This window comes from Ovis aries, chromosome 18 (assembly GCF_016772045.2).
Source record: "Ovis aries strain OAR_USU_Benz2616 breed Rambouillet chromosome 18, ARS-UI_Ramb_v3.0, whole genome shotgun sequence".
Lineage (NCBI taxonomy): Eukaryota > Metazoa > Chordata > Mammalia > Artiodactyla > Bovidae > Ovis > Ovis aries.
In genome coordinates, this window is record NC_056071.1 from 21,560,765 (window position 1) to 21,580,328 (window position 19,564).

At 43.3% G+C, this 19,564-nt stretch overlaps 1 protein-coding gene across 1 annotated transcript in view; it reads left to right on the top strand.

Moving 5' to 3' along the window:
* LOC114109004 (staphylococcal nuclease domain-containing protein 1-like) overlaps positions 1–19,564 on the top strand; it is a 29,713-nt gene that overhangs the window by 7,729 nt on the left and 2,420 nt on the right. The window lies entirely within an intron of this gene.

Here is a 19,564-nt window from a genome sequence, read left to right on the forward strand (position 1 = left end):
CATTTAAGCAAAAAAGGTTCAGATAACTCACATAAAAGGGAATAAAATTAGAAACCAAATGAGCAACTTTCATCCTTTTTAATAATAAAAAATAGTAAAACAAACAAACAAACAAACAAGTTAAATCCTTTTAAGCCAAATCACTTCCAGAATAATTAACCAATTCAGCTCCTTGGTAGAAATTCAAAAGAAAGCATCTAATGCCTAGGTCTATGTGATGAAAAGAATTAGGTAGGGATTATCACCAACTGGTATATAGTAATGGGGTAGTTCTCTTAAGAACCCCCTCTTTATTGAAGATGGAGTTCAGCATGTCCTCATTTGAAGGGAAGCCCAAGATTTCTAGAGGGCCTCCCCACACACCCCCTGCCAAGATCTGGGAACCAACTTCATTTCCTGTCTCTGGTAACCCGACAGCCCTTATTAAAAGACTTTTCTGTGCACTGTGAACCTTCTGAGAAGGGCTTTGTGACCCTCAGAGGCTAACTTCTGCAAGACAGAAACTCTCTATTTAAAAATGCATGTTGAAATCACATATTCCATCACCATGGGGAGTTTCTTATTTCCTCTAACAAAGGACTTTTATTTATTTGTATGAGTATGTAAGTAATATGAAAAACTATTTGAAACACTAGAAATGTAGCTCAATAAAAAGAAGAGAGAAATCCTATCACCCATGAAAAAAACCATTGTTGATATCTTACTGCCTATCAGGGTGTGTATGTGTGTATGTATTTATGTGTGTTTGATAGGAAATTTTGGCTGGGCAGAGGTTAGAGTTGGAATATCTCAGGGGAGAGTAGGAGGCTCCTTCCTTTCTTTCCTTACTGCATTTTCTCTTAAGTGTGTGGGCATCAGGTGTCTTTTCTTTTTTTATTCAAAGGAGGAGATTTTTGACACAGAGTTGCCTGGGGAGGAGAAGCGGCGAGGAAGAGAATTTAAGGAATAGTGTGGTGTCTGCTTTATTTCTTCTTCCATTACAGTGGGCCAAGAAAAGGAGAGAACTGTGTTCCGCAGAGGCTGACCTTGACCTTGGCCACTGGCAGTTCTCTTCGGGGCACAGGTGAAGTGATGCAGCCCAGACTTGGAGCCAGGATGAGTGTGTGTGTGCTCAGTCACCCAGTCATGCTCGGCTCCTTGGCACCCCGTGGACTGCAGCTCGCCAGGCTCCTCTGTCCATGGGGGCTTTTCAGGCAAGAGCACTGAAGTGGGTTGCCATGCCCTCCTTCAGGGGATCTTCCTGATGCAGGGCTCAAACCCTCTCCTGTGCGTCTCTTGCGTAGGCGGATCCTCTCTTAATCCATGGGCGATGGTGATGCTGCCTGGTGGAGCAGCTGTCTGAATCAAGGCCGTTGCAGACAGGCCAGGGTGAAGAGGAGGATGTGGGATTAGCAAAACAAGAGAAATAGTGCCGTATCTGAGGATTATGGAAAAAAGGGAAGAATTTCCTGGGTGAGGGTGGGGAAAGATTCTGAGGTCTTGTAGTCTAGGAGACGGGATTTAGAGCAAAGCTCTCAAACTTGAACATACATATGAATCATCTGGGGAGACAGCTTTTTAAAACTTTACTTTTAAACGCCTCTTATTATTTTGATTGTTTTTCCTTCAAGGACATTAACGACAGCACTCTATTTATAGGGGAATTTTTACTTTACATTCACTTACATGGATGATACGAAATAAATCCCAAAGATTTTTAAGCTGTACTACTTGGGGAACAAGAAATATCAGACGGCATTTCTTTCTAATACAATGATTTAAGCAGCATTTTATTTTCCTATCCTGTGGGAACAAAAGGAAGCAACAACACATGATTTTTTTTAAAAGGTTGCAGGTGATGTGGCTTCACTTTTAAAACTTTGGGGAGATAAAAATTTATGTAATATAACATTCCAAAAATTTAAGTGTACAACCCAGTGGGGTCTAGTATATTCACAATGTTGGGCAACCATCACCACTACCTAATTCAAAAATATTTCCATCATCCCCCAAAAAACCCTTACTCATTAGCAGGGACTTCCAATGCCTCCCTTCTTCCATTCCCCATGCAAACTCTAATCTGCTTTCTGTCTTATGGATTTGCCTATCCTGGACATTTCATATGAAGGGAATCATACAATATGTGGCCTTTTTTGCCTGGCTTCTTTCACTTAACATAACGTTTTCAAGGCTTATCCATGTTGTAACATATATCAAAATGTCATTTCTTTCTATGGCTGAATAATAACCCATGGTATGGTTGTACCAGGGCTTTCCTGGTGGCTCAGACGGTAAACAATCTACCTGCAATGCGGGAAACCCAGGTTTGAGCCCTGGGTTGGGAAGATCCCCTGGAGAAGGGAATAGCAACCTACTCCAGTATTCTTGCCTGGAGAATTCCATGGGCAGAGGAGCCTGGCAGGCTATAATCCATGGGGTCTCAAAGAGTCGGATAAGACTGAGCGACTAACACACACACACATACCACAGAAACACCACATTTTGTTAATCCACTCAGCAGTTGATGTGGAAGCTTACATTTTATTTTTCATTTTTTAAAAAATATGTATTTATTTGGCTGCATCAAGTCTTATTTGTGGCATGTGGTATCTAGTTCCCTGACCAGGGATCGAACCCAGGCCCCCTGCATTGGAAGGGTGGGGTCTTAGCCACTGGCCCACCAGGGAAGTCCTGGAGCTTGTATTTTAAATATATTTTTGGATTCAGTAGGGCCTGAGGTTCTGCATTTCTGGCAGACTCCCAAGTGTTGTACCATATTGCTGGTTCAAGGACTTCACTTTGAGTAGTGAGGATTTAGAAATCAAGACTACACTTTAGAAAATCACAATTTGGGATATTAATATAAACACACACCTGAAACATACTGGTTAAACATTCTCATACATGCTTTAAAAAAAAGTTGAATCATGCTGTTACAATTCTTTCGTCAAAGCTGATGAGGTATTTATTAATCTTTAGCATGGAGTTTTGCCTTCATTAAAGCTATTACTCATCATGAACACATGAAAGAACTTTTGTTTCACATCTTGCACTTGACAAACATTTGCAGTTACTGATACCTATAAGCAATGAATGGTCATATTAACCATGTGTGAATACGTGCTAACTGGCTTCAGCTGTGTCCAACTCTTTGTGACCCTAAGGACTGTGTAGCTCACCAGGCTTCTCTGTCCCTGGGATTCTCTAGGCAAGAATGCTGGAGTGGGTTACCACGCCCTCCTCCAGGAAATCTTCTCCACCCAGAGATTGAACCCGCATCTCCTGTGGCTCCTGCATTGACAGGCGGGTTCTTTACCAGCTGATCCATTGGGGAAGCCCCATATTAACCATAAGGAAAGTTTATTATCGACAATGAAGATTTGACCTCCCTGATTTATGAATTCGCTAATCCCTTTTCCTGTTACAGGTATTTCCCATAGGCGATAGGAGTGCCTCTTCTGTGAGAACATTTCTGAGCCCAAGGTACCAAGGGATGTATTGATATACATCAACCTAAAGAAATTAACATATTTAATCTAACCTGCCACTTATGTACTATTGAGAAAGGGAATAAAACTGCCAGTTACACTCTGATATGTTGTCAACTCTAAAATGTATCCTGATCTCAGTGATACTAAAAGGTAATATGTGTGCATTCCAGAGTGAGAGAAACATGGTGTTCTTATCTGCACCAGACTCAGATTCTGTGCCATTATAAGCCCTACACTTGCCCTGCTGCTACCTCCCTGCATTAGAAGCACAGAGTATTAACCACTGGACCACTAGGGAAGTCCCGTTATAGAACTATTTGGAGTGGGTTTCCATTCCTTGAAAACAAACATTCCCTAATAAGTAAAACAATGATAGCTGAAAAAGCAAGTCAGAGGGAACTCCCTGGTGATCCAGTGACTAGTAAGACAGTGCAGGGGGTGCAGGTTTGATCCCTGGTTTGGGAACTAAGATCCTGCATGCCACACAGCATGGCCCCAAAAAAACCAAGTTAGAAATAAAATCTTTGCAGTCCAAGGCAGAGAACACTGATATTGTCCAATCTCAGTGACCGTGGATTAATACTCCTTGGCCTTTAGTTCACAGGACTCTTTTCTTCCTTTTACAGTAGATAATACATTACTATACTTCCATGGCCAAGGTCTCAAACAATATAGAAAAACTGAATACCTACCTACTCCATGCCTTCAACAATGCTATTTTTTTTCTCTACTCCAAGGTAACCATTGTGAATGGTCTAGTGAATGTGAGACCTTTTTTCTCCTATTTATATGTGTACTTTTCTCATACATAGTGCCACACACTGGGGAACACAGTCTTGTAGGCCAAATATAACCTATAATGGGTTTTGTTTGACTCACAGAGAATTTTTTTTTAAATTTGAAATAGAGGACTTCCCTGGTGGTCCATTGGCTAAGACTCTACACTTTCAGTGCAGGGGGTCTGGATTTGATACCTGGTCAGGGAACTAGATCCCACAAGCTGCAAATAAAACCCAGTGCAGCCAGATAAATAAATAATATAAATATTAAAAAAAAGAAAACTGGAAATAGTCATCAACATTTTAAATTGGGATAGTTCATGAAAATCTTAAAAACCTGGAAGAGAAGTCCTCACTGGCTGCCTACTTCTGCCTGAAAACAATTGACTGTCCTGAGCAGTGGGCTGCCCCCTGCAGGTGGGGTGAGCGCTCGTCTTCCTAGTCCCTGCTCTTCCCAGATGTCCTCCTTTGGTTCACGCCACTGTTTATGTTACCTGCATGGCCCGTATAAGCAGTCACTTTTTTTTTTTTTTAACCTTTATACATATTTTTCTGTAACTCTTTCACTTAAAAACATCCCAGGGGCATCCTGGTATGCAAATACATACTGATATATCTTATCCATTTTTTTTTTAAAGTATGTATTTATTTCTGGCTGAGCTGGGTCTTGCTGTGCTTGGGTTTTCTCTAGCTGCACTCTGTGTTGCGGTGTGTGGGCTTCTCATTGTGGTAGCTTCTCTTGTTATGGTTCCCAGGCTCAAGAGTACGGGCTCAGCAGTTATGAAACATAGGCTTAGCTGCTCCATGGCACGTGGAATCTTCCTGGACCAGGGATCAAACCCCTATCCCCTGCATTGGTAGGTGGATTCTTATTCACTGAGCTACCAGGGAAGTCTGATCTTACTGTTTTTACTAGGTACAATCCATTCTCGTTGTCCATGGATTCCATATTTGAAAATTTACCTACTCTTGAAAATTATTTGTAACTCCGACATCAATGCTTATCGCCCTTCTAGGGTCATTTGCAGATATGAGACACGACTGAGCGACTTCACTTTTGCTTTTCACTTTCATGCATTGGAGAATGAAATGGCAACCCACTCCAGTGTTCTTGCCTGGAGAATCCCAGGGATGGTGGAGCCTGGTGGGCTGCCGTCTATGGGGTCGCACAGAGTCCGACACGACTGAAGCGACTTAGCAGCAGCAGCAGCAGCAAGAGCAGAGCTGCAAAAAATTTGAGTCATTTGACGAGTGTATTCCAGCTGAGGTTGAACAAGGCCATGCTCTGCCTCCAGCTTCAGCTCTCATACTGCAAACGAATATCCTTTGTGTGTTTCATTTAATGCCACTTTTTTGCTTGCTGTATTTTTGTGCTTTTTGTTGTTGATTTCCCTTCACCAGATCCCTAGGCTGGGAAGACTCATATCGGGCTCAGAACCTTCACAACAGTGGGAGGACTTCTTTGGCTTATTCTTCTCTGGTTTTGTGGGTCACCCACGTGGCAGGTATGGGATTTGATTTTATCATGATTGCACCCCTCCTACCAACTCACTGGGGCTTCTTCTCTGTCTTTGGATGTGGACTATCTGTTTTTGGTGGGTTCCGGCGTCCTCCTGTCAACGGTTGTTCAGTAGCTAGTTGCGATCTTGGAGCTCTCGCTGGAGGAGATGAGTGCTTGTCCTTTTGCTCTGCCATTTTGAGATAGTCTCCTGATTTCGCTTTTTAAACGGCTCCCAAACGTAGTTTTGAAGTGCTGTGTAGTGTTTCTAGGATCCAGAAGGCTGGAATGTGTCTTATGGAGAAAATGTGTGTGTTAGGTAAGTTTCCTTCAGGCATGAATCACAGTGTTCTTGGTTGTGAGTTCCATGCTAATGAATCAACAATACCTTACACCTGGAACAAGGAAGAGAAACTTGGCTGACCCGTATATGAGGATGCTCCAAAAAGTGCTAAAGTAACATTTATAGTGTGTGATGAAGTTACAGAAAAGATGGACTAAATTTATAGATTCCTGAGATGACGAGCAATAAGATAGCTCAGTTGACAGCACTGTTGTGAGGTTTGAAAGATAAAGAAATTTATAGTCACATTGACTCAGGAAAATATTAAATCTTTTCAGCAAGTGCTGGCTGGCTCAAATATTTCAAAAGACAGTAAGAGCATGAAAAATATTAAATTTTCAGGCAAGGCTGACTCTGCAGATCAGGAGGCTGTGGTAGATTTTTTTTAAAAAAACCTGCTAAATGTTATACAGGAAAAGGGTTATATGGAAGAGTAAGTTTACAATGCTGATGAAATTAACTTGTTTTACATGGATGTTGGCAAATGAACCTACACAACACAAATGGCCTACAAAGTCTTGCTTTTAAATAATTGAAAGACCATGCATTCAATTATTTGTGAGAAATATATATTAAATAAGGTGACTTTAAATAGAAACACACACAAAACAAGGTTATATGTTGATGCATACATACATGCTAAGTCCCTTCAGTCATGTCTGACTCTTTGTGACCCTGTGGACCATAACCCACCAGGCTTCCTTGTCCATGGGATTCTCCAGGCAAGAATACTGGATGGGTTTCCATGCCCTCCTCCAGGGAATCTTTCTGACCCAGGAATTGAACCTGCGTCTCTTACGTCTCCTGCATTGGCAGATAGGTTCTTTACCATTAGCGCCACCTAGAAGGCCATATGTAATTGATGAATTGATGAAAATGTGGTTAGAGGCCCCAAGGAACCTAACCTATTTCTGGTAAGAGCAATGGTCCTGTATTTGCTAATTCAGTGTTTTCAGTGGCTTTACAGAACATGATGATGTTGTTAAGAAACAAAATTCAAGTGAGTAAATTTAAAAATCAAACTGGCTTTATTCAATGATGAATGAATCAAGTGGCATTCCATCTAAAAACCAGAAAGGAGCTCCAGAGAGCTGCAGAAAGGGCAAGGTTGTTATAGACAAAAGGGGCAGTGACCAGGAAAAAAGTGGATAACCTCTAAGGGATCAGAGGAATCTACTAGGCAGATTACCACACTACTGTTGACGAAGACATTCCAAGAATTCATCAAATTCTTAAGATTGACTGGTCAAGGGCTTCCTTGGTGGCTCAGATGGCAAATGATCTGCCTGCAATGCAGGAGACATGGGTTCACTCCCTGGTCCAGGGAGACCCCACATGCCTCGGAGCAGCTGAGCCCACGTGCTGCAACTACTGAGTCCGGAGTGCCCTAGCAAGAGAAGCCGGCACACCACAACCAGAGAGTAGCCCCTGGCCACAGCCTAGGGAAAAGCCCACGCAGCAACAAAGACCAAGCACAGCCAAATAAATAAATACAATATTTAAAAAAAGAGAGACTGGTTAAGATGACATTCCTGCAGGAGATTGAAATTGCAATTAGGTTGGGTACTAAGTTTTGGCTTGGTGACATGGGCTTAGAAAAAGTAACTTCATTTTGGGCCTATGTTCTCTTTTTATTTAATCATTAATTATTAGCATTACATATCTGAAGATTCAGAATTTTTTAAAACTTTTTATTTTATTTTGGAGTAGAGCCGACTAACAATGTTGTGATAGTTTCAGGTGCACAGCAGAGTGACTCAGTCATGCGTCCACGTGGATCCATTCTCCCTTGAAGACTATAAGGGAAGCTGCTGCTGCTGCTGCTAAGTCGCTGCAGTCGTGTCTGACTCTGTGCGACCCCATAGACGGCAGCCCACCAGGCTCCCCCGTCCCTGGAATTCTCCAGGCAAGAACACTGGAGTGGGTTGCCATTTCCTTCTCCAATGCATGAAAGTGAAATGGCTCAGTTGTGTCCAACTCTTGGCGACCCCATAGACTGCAGCCTACCAGGCTCCTCTGTCCATGGGATTTTCCAGGCAAGAGCACTGGAGTGGGGTGCCATTGCCTTCTCTGAAAGAAAGCTCAGCGCTGGGACTTCCCTGCTGGTCCAGTGTTTAAGACTTCACCTTCCGATGCAAGGGGTGCAGGTTCAATCCCTGGCCAGGGAGCTAGGATCCCATATGCCTTGCACCCGAAAACTAAAACATGAAACAGAAACAATATACTAACAAATTCAATAAAGACTTTAAAAATGGTCCACATCAAAAAAATTTAAAAAAAAAAAAAAAAGAAAGAAAGCTCAGCGCTGAAGAATTGATGCTTTTGAACTGTGGTGTTGGAGAGGACTCTTGAGAGTCCCTTGGACTGCAAGGAGATCCAACCAGTCCATCCTAAAGGAAATCAGTCCTGAATATTCGTTGGAAGGACTGATTCTGAAGCTGAAATTCCAATACTTTGGCCATCTGATGCGAAGAACTGACTCATTGGAAAAGACCCTGATGCTGGGAACGATTGAAGGCAGGAGGAGAAGGGGATGACAGAGGATGAGATGGTTGGATGGTATCACCAATGCGATGGACATGAGTTTGAGTAGGTGCTGGGAGTTGGTGATGGACAGGGAAGCCTGGTGTGCTGCAGTCCATGGGGTCACAAAGAGTCGGACAAGACTGAGTGGATGAACTGAACTGATTCTCCCCTAAACTCCCCTCCCATCCAGGCTGCTAAATAATATTTAATAGAGTTCCCTGTGCTATACAGTAGGACCTTCTTGGTTATCCTTTTTAAATAGAGCAGTGTGTACGTATGCATCCCCCATCTTTCCCTTCCAACCCGGCAACCATCTGTTCCTTCTTTAAGTCTGTGAATCTGTTTCTGTTTCATAAGTAAGTTTATTTGTATCATTTCTTTTTAGATTCCACATAAAAGGGATATCACACAGTATCAACTCTATTTTGGGCCTATGTTCTCTTTTTTTTAATACTATAAATAATGACAAGTCAATGGTATTTAGAATTAAACAATATGCCTCTATCAACTGAATCACTCCATTATTAAGCAATATTTAGGTGAATTTCAGTTTTTTTATATTATATCCAGTTTGTACATGTCTCTATATGCATGAATTTTTTCTATGATACTTAGAAGTCCAAAACTGTTTGAAAGGGCCTGCCTATTTAAATATTGATAGATACTGCTAAATCATATTCCACAGGCTCTCTCCATTTATACTTCTGCCAAAAGTCTATGAAAGTGCTTGTTTTTCTGGCTCTTCATCAGACTGGGTATTAGCAACTCCTAAAAAAATTTTCCCAAAGTGATTGTCATACAATGATATCAGATTTTAATGTGTATATATAGATTATTGGGGAATTTGCATATCTTTTTCGTATGTTTAGTGACAAATTCAAGAGGTTGTACTTGAAGAATATAATGGCTGGATTCTCATATAATTTTCTTATGTTGCAGGAAGGGGGACCCCTTCCAGGGCCTGAGAGTGGGCTTTTGTCCAATACTCAGAAATGAACTGACCGAGGAGACCCATATGCTGACAAAGCAAGAGACTTTATGGGGAAGGGGCACCCGGGTGGAGAGCAGCAGGTAAGGGGACCCAGGAGGACTGCTGTGTCAGGTGACTCACAGTCTCGGGTTTTATGGTGGTGGGTTAGTTTCCAGGTTGTCTCTGGACAGTCATTCTGACTCAGGGTCAGTCATGGTGGCACACGCGTCGCTCAGCCAACAGGGATTCCAGCAAACAGGATTCTCGGAGGTTGGTAGGACATATAAACTGGTGTTGCCTCTCTCCTCTTGACCTTTCCTGAATTCTCCCAGCTGGTGGTAGCTTGTTAGTTCCAGGACCTTGTATTGTTAAGACAATTCATGTAAGTGACTGTGATCTTGCCTGGCCAGGCTTGGCAGTTTCGGTCAGTGTTTCCCCTGATGCTGACATCGCAAACATTATATTAATAGTAAATCTACATATTCATTGACCCACACACCTAGTTACTCAGGGTGACACGGCCTTGCATGGGTCTTTTTTAAATTTTTATTTATTTTAATGGGAGGCTAATTACTTTATAATATTGTAGTGGGTTTTGCCATACATTCACAGGAATCAGTCATGGGTGTGCACGTGTTCCCCATCCTGAACCCCCCCCCACCTCCCTCCTCATCCCATCCCTCAGGGTCATCCCAGCTCACCAGCCCTGAGCACCCTGTCTCATGCATTGAACCTGGACTGGCGATCTGTTTCACATATGATAATATACATGTTTGAACGCTATTCTCTCAAATGACCCCACCCTCGCCTTCTCCCACAGAGTCCAAAAGACTGTTCTTTACATCATGTCTCTTTTGCTGTCTTGCATATAGGGTCATCGTTATCATCTTTTTAAATTCCATTTATATTGCATTGGTCTTGAGGAAGCTCTAGGCTGAGCACTGTCAATGGCTTCCCGACGTCATCCAAAGCCTAGGTTCTTTCTGTTTTTCTGCTCTGCCCTCTAAGGCTGCCTCCTACTCTTGCCATGGCATAACTGCAACAGTGGCAGACACCACATCAGCCTGGAAAACTCCATAGGAACAATGGGACCGTCTCTTCAGAGTATGGAAACCGTTCCCAGGAGCCCTCACGCAGATTATCTTTCTCATCTCACAGGTCAGAATTCACTGTTCACCCTTTAAACCAGTCACTGGGAAGGGAAACAGGATCAGCAAGATTAGCTTCTGTGAAATGAAGTCAAAGACGCTCAGTTGTGTCTGACTCTTCTCAACTTCATGGACTGTAGCCCTCCAGGCTCCTCTGTCCATGGAATTCTCCAGGCAAGAATACTGGAATGGGTAGCCTTTCCCTTCTCCAGGGGATCTTCTCATCCCAGGATGAGATCTGGATCTCCTGGATCTCCTGCATTGCAGGCAGATTCTATACTGTCTGAGCCACCAGGGAAGCTCCCAAAAGAGAGTGAAAGTGTTAGTCGCTCAGTCATGTCTGACTCTTTGTGACCCCAAGGACTGTATCCCGCCATGTTTCTCTGTTCATGGGATTCTCCAGCCAAGCATGCTGGATGATTAGCTTAGAGTCTCAGAATAGGCCTTCCAATCCTGCCCCAGGGCCCTTACACTTATAGTCTTCTGCCTAGAATGCTCTTCCCTGAGGTATCAGTAAGGCATCAGTTCAGTTCAGTCGCTCAGTCGTGTCCGACTCTTTGCGACCCCATGAATTGCAGCACGCCAGGCCTCCCTGTCCATCACCAACTCCTGGAGTTCACCCAGACTCACGTCCATCGAGTCCATGATGCCATCCAGCCATCTCATCCTCTGTTGTTCCGTTTTCCTCCTGCCCCCAATCCCTCCCAGCATCAGAGTCTTTTCCAATGAGTCAACTCTTCGTATGAGGTGGCCAAAGTACTGGAGTTTCAGCTTTAGCATCATTCCTTCCAAAGAGATCCCAGGGCTGATCTCCTTCAGAATGGACTGATTGGATCTCCTTGCAGTCCAAGGGACTCTCAAGAATCTTCTCCAACACCACAGTTCAAAAACATCAGTTCTTCGGCACTCAGCCTTCTTCACAGTCCAACTCTCACATCCATACACGACCACTGGAAAAACCATAGCCTTGACTAGACAGACCTTTGTTGGCAAAGTAATGTCTCTGCTTTTCAATATGCTGTCTAGTTGATCATAACTTTCCTTCCAAGGAGTAAGCGTCTTTTAATTTCATGGCTGCAATCATCATCTGCAGTGATTTTGGAGCCCCCCAAAATAAAGTCTGACACTGTTTCCACTGTTTCCCCATCTATTTCCCATGAAGTGAAGGGACCAGATGCCATGATTTTCATTTTCTGAATGTTGAGCTTTAAACCAACTTTTTCAGTCTCTTCTTTCACTTTCATCAAGAGGCTTTTTAGTTCCTCTTCACTTTCTGCCATAAGGGTGGTGTCATCTGCATATGTGAGGTTATTGATATTTCTCCCGGCAATCTTGATTCCAGCTTGTCCTTCTTCCAGCCCAGCGTTTCTCATGATGTACTCTGCATAGAAGTTAAATAAGCAGGGTGACAATATACAGCCTTGCTGTACTCCTTTTCCTATTTGGAACCAGTCTGTTGTTCCATGTCCATTTCGAACTGTTTTATTCTTCCAGTCTTTCTCTATTTCTCCTATCAGCAAGGCTTTTTGTGACCATCTTGTTCACAATTATACCTCCAGCACTCTCCATGTGTTTTTCTCTGCTTTAGTTTATTCTTACCTGCTGCTGCTGCTGCTAAGTCACTTCAGTCGTGTCCGACTCTGTGTGACCCCATAGACGGCAGCCCACCAGGCTCCCCCGTCCCTGGGATTCTCCAGGCAAGAACACTGGAGTGGGTTGCTGTTTCCTTCTCCAATGGATGAAAGTGAAAAGTGAAAGGGAAGTTGCTCAGTCGTGTCCGACTCTTCTCGACTCCATGAACTGCAGCCTACCAGGCTCCTCCGTCCATGGGATTCGCCAGGCAAGGGTACTGGAGTGGGGTGCCATTACCTTCTCCGTTATTCTTACCTACCATGTGCCAATGCAGAAGATGCAAGAGACTCGGGCTCAGTCCCTGAGTACAGAAGATCCCATGGAGAAGGAAATGGCAACCCGATCCATTATTCTTGCCTGGGAAATTCCATAGATAGAGGAGCCTGGTGAGCTACAGTCCATGGTGTCACCAAGAGTTGGACATGACTGAGCAACTGAACACACATGCATATCGTGTGCTTTACTTATTTTTTAAAAATTTTAAAAAATTTATTGTCCATCTCTTTCAACCAGAATGTTAGCTCAATGAGGGTAGGGATTTTGCAATTTTATCCATTGCTCAGTCATTGACATATCCTTCATTGTTGTTGTTCAGGCACTCAGTCATGTCCGACTCTTTGCAACCCCATGGACTGCAGCACACCAGGCTTACCTGTCCTTCACCATCTCCTGGAGTCTTCCCAAGTTCAAGTCCATTGAGTCTGACACATACAAATAAAACTCAATAAATATTTGCTGAATGAGAGTAATCTATTTGAATGAATTCCATCTGAACCCATCTCTCAATTAATGCTAAAATCAGGGGAGGGAAGGAGGGGTGTTGTTTACTGACTACCCCCAAACTCCAGCAATGGTGACATACCAGCAGAACAACCACACGGCCTCCCCAGTTTCACCTGCCAATCTCTGCCCTGCCGAGCACTGCCATGTAGATTCGGCGTTGCAGCTGTTCCGTGGAGGGTGGCATGATGCAGCTGAACCACAGCTCCTGATGCTGCCCATGCTGCCCCAACATCCCTCCCAGATTGGTCTTGAGCAGGACTTCCCAGGTAGTACAATGGTTAAGAATCCACCTGCCAATGCAGGGGACATGGGTTTGATCCCCGGTCTGGGAAGATTCCACATGCCTTGGAGCAATTAAGCCTGTGCTCCACAACAATTGAGCCCACACACCCTAGAGCCCATGTTCCACAACAATGAGAAGCCCGTGCACCACACGAGAGAATAGCTAGCCCCTGCTCACCACAACTAGGAAAGTCCGCACAGCAGTGAAGCCCCAGAGCAGTCAAAAATAAAGAAATTAAATTAAAACAAGGACTCCCTGGTGGCTCAGATGGTAAAGCGTCTGTCTACAATGAGGGAGACCTGGGTTCGAGGCCTGGGTTGGGAAGATCCCTTGGAGAAGGAAATGGCAATCCACTCCAGTACTATTGCCTGGAAAATCCCATGGACAGAGGAGCCTGGTAGGCTACAGTCTATGGGGTTGCCAAGAGTCGGACACGACTGAGCGACTTCCCTTTAAAAAGAAATTGATCTCGGGTGGCCTCAGCCTGCAGCAGTGTGAAGCAGGATTCAGGTTTCCAGCCAGAGACTGAAGTCAGGCTGAGGCGGCGAGAGTGCTGAATCTTAAGCCACTAGACCTCCAGGGAGCAGTGGCCAGTGACAAGGCCCTGTCCTGCCAGCTGTGTAGCAGTGAATTTCCACCTTGAGACGGAAATGAGTGAAACAAGCTGAGTGTTCATTAAAAGGAAAAAGAGTAGGTGTGTATAGGCACATAAACGGACTCAAGAGAGTCATGCCCTCGTGGTAGTTTGAATCACTTATATGGAGCAATTCTGGGTTTCCTTCGGGCAGTCGTCTCGCTTTGCCTGGTTCTGTGTCCGTATTTGGTACCTCTCAGCATCCTCCCATGTGTGTACCTGCATCTCTCAGCCAAGATGGATTCTAGCAAAGAGAGACATGTACCCCCTCCCATTTTGACCTTAAAGGAGCCTTTCTGTACACGTGTAGTCGGTAAGAAACCCTTAAGAATGAGGAATATGTGGTCTTTTATCTCTTATCTCAGCAGGGCTCAGCTCCTCTCTCACTCCTGCTATTTTGGCACATTTGTCCAGAGGAGAAATTCCAGCTACTCAACCTGGGGCCCATCTCTCTCCTGCCTCAAAATGACCACACCACCCATGGGTGCCACAGCTTAGCTGGGAACCTCTTTTCCTGGCCATGCTGTAACCTTTTCTGATTGATGGCTTTGGGACCTGGCTCCCCAGCTCCTCTCATTCCTGTGTCTGGCCCTTGCCCTCAGTGACTTCAGAAGCAACACTGATCCCGTGTCCATCACCTTTGCTCATGGTCCCTTCACCTCCTCTGCTCCAGCACCTTCCACCCCCATCTAATCAACCTCCGAAGGCCTGGCCTTGTTGCAAACTGCTTCCACTTCAGGACCTCAGCTCCTCTCTCCTTATTCCATCTCTCCCTGCCCCTTACAATAACCAAATCTGCCCTTTATCCTCACCACTGCCTCTTTCGCTTCCTTGCTTGTTGTTCCTTTTCAGCCTCCTACTCAGTCTAGACCCTGTGGTAGGCTTTTTAATCGTGTTCTTGCTAGCGCCCTGGAATTCCTGTTCTTCGACTTCCTCATCCACCCACATCCGGGGGGTTTCCTATCCTGTACTTGTGTAGCTCCAGGTCCGGCAGAAGCAGCCGCCACACTGCCTAGCTAGAGAGGCTTGTCCTCCCACCCCAGTTCCAGCTGTCACTCTTTTTCCTCCTGCGGTCCTGGGTTCTGCCACGTGACTGGCCTGCAGAGCGGGGAAAGAGACGGGGAGCAAGGGAGGGACATAAACGTCAGGGCCTCAGTGTTCTGGGTTGCCCACCTGGGTGGGTGGCTGAGGGGGCGTCTTCTGTCTTATTCCTCCGTGAGGCCTCTACGATTCCCTTCTGTGTGTATTAAATCATTTTAGTCATGTCAATCTCTGTGACCGTATGGACTGTAGCCCACGAGGCTCCTCTGTCCATGGGATTCTCCAGGCAAAAATACTGGAGTGAGTTATCATGCCCTCCTCCAGGGGATCTTCCCAATCCAGCGATCGAACCCACGTCTCATGTCTCCTGCATTGGCAAGCAGGTTCTTTACTTACCCTTACATTTGTATAAAAACTTTCACGTCATTAGGGAAATAGCTTAATTTCACAAATGTTTTGAGTCAACTTATTACTAGACATGAATGAAAATAGTGCTTGCCCTCCAGGAACTCCTCAGAAGTTCACTGGAATTTTAAGACCTTAACAAGATGCTGGAGTGAAAAACAAGCAACAACAACAAAAAAACACAGAAAGACTACCATGTACGGACTCCACCCTATTTGACTGAAAACTTAGAAATGTACACAAATATATTTCTTTATGTTTTCTGGGCGTCCCTGGAAGCTCAGATGGTAAAGAATCTGCCTGCAATGCAGGAGACCTGAGTTCGATCCCTAGGTCAGAAAGATCCCCTGAAGAAGGGAATGGTTATCCATTCCGGTATTCTTGCCTGGAGAAATCCTCGTGAATATATTTCTTAATGTCTTCTAAGCTCAAGAAGGAATTCTAGCTCTCCTTGATGATTCATAGTTAAAGAACTGTTAGGTCTTGGCCTAGCCTTTTTACATAAACTCAGTTTGACCTTGAAAATAAACTGGTTCCGGAATGAATCCAGACTGTAACTTATTAACTCATGCTTTGAATATGAGTGATGTTTAAATATAATTTTTATTGGAATATAATTGTTTTACACTGCTGTGTTACTCTCTGCTGTACAACAAAGTGAATCAGCTGTATGTGCATGTATCTCTCACCTCCCTGCTATCCCACTCCTCTGGGTCATCACCGAGCGCCAGGCTGAGCTCCCTGCGCCGTACAGCAGCTCCTCACCAGCTGTATGTTTCACACGTGGCAGCATACATATGGGGTCGCACAGAGTCGGACACGACTGATGTGACTTAGCAGCAGCAGCAGCATACAGATGTCAATAAAGATAATCTTTTGAAGAGGACATAATCATGACTCTCACACAGATTAAAAATGAACACATGTCCAGGATTTTAATTTAACTCATTAATTAACCAGTACGATGTTACAACTGATTCACAAGAGAAGTCAAAGAACACACGTGAACACAGAGGCAGAAAGGGAACGCTAAAATTAATTTATAAATAGATGCAAATGTATATCTATCCACAGGGCAATCAACAATTGCTTTCTACCCAACACAACTAAAATTTGAATTTCTATGGACAAGAATAATTTTTGTTAATAAAGGTTTTCTACAACTTACAGAATTGTAAAATAGACCAAAGACAATAAAAAGCAGAGATAATACGGAAGAATACCTTAGATAAGGCAGCCAGTAACTTTTTTTTTTTTTTCGCTTCGTTTCAGCCTTTCACTTTTTCCTAACGGTGACCATGGGAGGCAAAGATCAAAAAATCTAAGTAAAGAAATTTAAAAAAAAAAAAAAAAAACTAAGTAAATAAAAATTTTAAATGTGTACATCACAGCAAAATATATTTGTTGAAATTCTTTGATATGTGTACTTAAGATCTGTGCATTTCGTTGTGTATATAAATTTTATCTGTTAGAAATATTTTTAATCTTAAAAAACTCTAAACTGACAAAACTTGTGAACATGAAAAACATTAATAAAATTAAAAGCTAATTAATATGCTGAGACTTGAGGGGAGGGGGCTGAAAGGATTGAGAACTAAAAATGAAGCCTTGGGAGCTGGTCAAAGACTCCTGGCGCTGAGGGAGTGGAATCACCTAACAGGCCTGCGTCTGAAGGACTGGCCTGCAGCGTCACCTTGGTGGGAATGCGCAGGAGCATCAAATAGTGACACCTTGTGGTAGTGATGAAAAACTGCAGGAACAGCCACTGTCCAGGGTTTGGGAGGTCTGGGCTTTTCTCCCACCGGTGTCAGTGTCTGCAGGACTTCTTTGTGGGTTATGTAAATCCCAGGGCTCTGAGCAGTCCAGGAAGAGGGGGGGCTCCAACAAGGAGGTAATTGGCTAATTTAGTGGTTAGAGGCTTCTTGTTGTTCAGTCGCTAAATCGTGTCTGGCTTTGTGACCCCATAGACTATAGCAGGCCAGGTTTCCTTGTCCTTCACTGTCTCCCAGAGTTTGCTCAGATTCATGTCCTTTGAGTCAGTGATGCCATCCAACCATCTCATCCTCTGTTGTCTCCTCATCCTGCCTTCGATCTTTCCCAGCATCAGGGGCTTTTCCAATGAGCCAGCTCTTCGCACCAAGTGGCCAAAATATTAGAGTTTCGAGGCTAGAGTTAGTTTTAGTTTCATTTGCCTTGGAAAATGTTTAAAGACATCCAGACTGTCCACATTCATGTGCATAGAAAAAAAGAATGAAAGAAAATCCACTAAAATAGTAACAGCTTATATTTGGGTTGAGATTGTACACATTTTTTATTATCTTTTTAAAGTTTCTGTATGTTCCAAAATTTCAACAATAAGTATATATCAGCTTGCTGTTTTGTTCTGACAGAAATATTTATTTTTCTCATAAATGGTGTACATGGTATACAACTGTGATTTTTCAATTTTTAGTAATTTTTATTTTTGAAGGCAATTTTTTAGAATAGTTTTTCATTTGTCTTGTTTTTGTGTTTTCTTTTTTGCGTTGTTGTGCAGCTTGTGGGGTCATAGTTTCACAACCAGAGATTGAACCCAAGACCTCGGACATGAAAGCCCAGAGTCCTAACTACTGGACTGCCAGGGAATTCCTTTGAGCGGTTTTAAGTTCATAGCAAGATTAAAAGGAAAGTCCAGTGGATGGACCTAGATGTTGTCATACAGAGTAAAGTAAGTCAGAAAGTGAGAAACAAGTACCGTATAATATTGCTCATATGTGGAATCTAGAAAATGGTTCAGATGAATTCATTTGCAAAGCAGAAATAGAGTCACAGATGTAGACAAAAACCCTTACAGTTACCAAGGGGGGTGGGATGAAGTGGGAGACTGGGATTGGCATGTATACACTGCTATGTACGAAACAGACGGCTAATGAGAGCCTGCTGTGCAGCACTGGGAACTCGACTCAGTGCTCTCTGGTGACCTAAATGGGAAAGAAATCCAAAAAAGAGGGATATATGTATACACATAACTGATTCACTTTGTTGTACTGCAGAAACTAACAGCATTGTAAAGCACATATGTTGTTTTATAAGAAACTACCCAACTATCGTCCAAAGTAATTGTGCTATTTTGCTCCACATCCTCATCAACACTCTTTTATTTTTTTATGTCTTTTGGCCATGTGGCATGTGGGGTCTTAGTTTCCTGCCCAGGGATTGAACCTGCACCCCCTGCATTATAAGGCGGAGTCTTAACCACGGGCTGCTGCTGCTAAGTCACATCAGTCGTGTCTGACTCTGTGTGACCCCATAGACGGCAGCCCACCAGACCACCAGTGAAGTCCCAGTACGTCTATTTTAATACAAAAAGTTTTAAGAGGAAATAACACAAAATTCCTCAACATTATTATTATTGAAAAATAAGAAAATGTACACACGTGGTAAAGTGTCATATATTTTAGGAAACTATGAAATTAAAAGTAAAAAAGTCTCCCTCCTGTTTTCTAGTACCTCTTGATAGAGTTTATCACTGTTCACACTTCCTTGTGTATGCAACAAGAAAAATGTGTTAGGTATCTCTCAGCATAAACAGTAAATGTTTCCTTACATTTTTTTTCACAAAATGTATCATACTATGTGCACAGCATCTTACACCACCTGGAGGTCTTTCTACATTACCATATAGAGATCAACCTCATTTTTTTACAAGGCAACAGAATTCCAAGGAAAGATACTCCAAACACTATTTATCTAGGCCTCTGTGTGTGCCCTGCTAAGTCGCTTCAGTCGTATCTGACTCTTTGCAACCCTATGGACTGTAGCCCATCAGGCTCCTCTATCTATGGACTTCTCTAGGCAAGAATACTGGAGTGGGTTGCCATGCCCTCCTGCAGGGGAGGCCTCTATCTATAAACATTTAATTATTTCATTTTTTTGCTATAAATACTTCAGTAATAAACATTCTTATACCTATCTTGACATATTTTTATTATTATATTTATACAATATACTCCTAGCAACAGAATTTCTGGTTCTCCTTCTAAAAATGACTGCATCAACAGTGAAGTGAAGTG